The sequence below is a fragment of the Triticum urartu genome, unplaced genomic scaffold (genome assembly GCF_056163025.1).
Source record: "Triticum urartu cultivar PI428250 unplaced genomic scaffold, HENAU_Tu73 scaffold1375, whole genome shotgun sequence".
NCBI classification, from domain to species: Eukaryota; Viridiplantae; Streptophyta; class Magnoliopsida; order Poales; family Poaceae; genus Triticum; species Triticum urartu.
The window spans coordinates 1-1777 of record NW_028259840.1 but is presented as its reverse complement, the minus strand read 5'-3'; the positions used below and the strand labels follow the sequence as shown (position 1 = coordinate 1777).

The 1777-nt window shown below is 35.4% G+C and overlaps 1 non-coding gene across 1 annotated transcript; it reads right to left on the bottom strand.

Annotated features, from left to right (window-relative positions):
- Nucleotides 1-243: 243 nt before the first annotated feature.
- Nucleotides 244-332, bottom strand: TRNAS-GGA (transfer RNA serine (anticodon GGA)). The gene has a single exon. It is a non-coding gene; the product is annotated as a tRNA-Ser (tRNA).
- Between the last annotated feature and the right edge of the window lie 1445 nt (nucleotides 333-1777).

The window sequence follows — 1777 nt, the reverse complement described above, 5'->3', positions numbered from 1 at the left end:
TAAGACCATTACCATTAATTTGTATTTTCCCATCAACTAGCTAAAATTGATTAACCCTAGGATTAGGATCCTTTTTTCTTTTTTCCTCTATGTGTATTTTACATACCACAGTAATTTGCTATAGAGAATTTCTAATTTCTATTAAATCAAAATAAGATAATATAAGATATTATATTATTGCTGGAAAAAATTGTTATTTGATTTGATACATTGTGATCCTTAACGTTGATGAATTAAGAAAAACGGAAAGAGAGGGATTCGAACCCTCGGTAAACCAAAAGTTCTACATAGCAGTTCCAATGCTACGCCTTGAACCGCTCGGCCATCTCTCCTACATAACTTATTATGGAAAATAAACTGAGTGAATAGCGAGTTTTCTTATTCCTGCAGTACAGGTACAACCGCAACCACTCGGGGGTTCCATAGTTCTATTGGAAAAATTCCTTTTGATCTAAGTGGAAGGATACAGGATTTTTTACTAGAAATTGCGCTCGCTATAAAATAAAAGTTTAATTTGGGTTTTCCCGCAACTAAAGAAAAAGAAAATGGAAGAATTCTTCTTATTGCATAATAAAATAAAGAAACCTTAGAATTCCGTTTGCATAAGATACGCTACACCATACTATCGAAATCAAAAATAGGGTATGAGACAATTAATAACTTTGAAAACACGAAATAGTTGATAACATAAGTTGTTGTTCAGAAATAGAAAGTGGAATGAAATCCAGTCTTAGTCAAATATTTCATATCTCTTCGTGTCCAAGCAGAAGGAAAAGGATACAATTTGAGCTGAGCGGAAAATCCATATCTCTCTTATCCATTTAAAGCATATGGATTTAGAGTAGAGCATATGGATCAATCTATTTATAATTATAAGAATCGAATGTGTTTGTTTTTATGTTATTTTGTGAAGGAATGAAAACAATTCTATATAGAATGGGTTGGGAATTATGCCTAGATCCCGTGGAAATGGAAATTTCATTGATAAGACCTCCTCAATTGTAGCCAATATTTTATTGCGAATAATTCCGACAACCTCAGGAGAAAAAAAGGCATTTACTTATTATAGAGATGGTGCGATTTGACTCTTTTTTTTGCTTTTTTTTAGCCCTACCTATACCTCAGTCTTACGAAAAAGAGAGGGGGGTTGCATAGAGAGAACCAAATTTGTAAAGCAAACAAACCCACGCTTCGGGAAGGTGAGGCGAACTAACAATTCCTTCCGTCGTGTATCCTCGATTGATGCGGCTTCAGATACTTCAATTGTAGATTTGAGTATTGAGCGAAAGGTACACCTACAGGATATGGTATGGTATGGATTACAGGCCAATCCTACTCTATTAGTATCCGTAGGCAGCATAGGGGAGAAAAGCACTACACCTAGAAATAGGAATCAACAAGAGAAAAACTTTGTTAGAAATTACCCCCTTTCCTGATCGGTATCAGGGCTGGGAAGAATGGTTGGGATAACAAACAACCATCAGGTTTGTACTTTGGATACCCCTATAACCATCAAAGATCGTTGAAGTAGCTAATTCCTCTAAATAGGGCGTTGAGAACAAAGAAATTATTGGAGCTATCGTTTTCCTCTAGCATTAATAGAATTCATTGGTGTTAAGAAAAACCTCTTGTGGGAAGGTTGGCTAGAGATTTCTTGGAAAAATACCAGCCCCTTTCGGTTCATAATGAGACGGGACTAATTCTATTTTGATTCTATAGATTATTTCGCTTAGTACTATTATGTACAGAAGGGAGGAGCCGTATGAGATGAAAACCT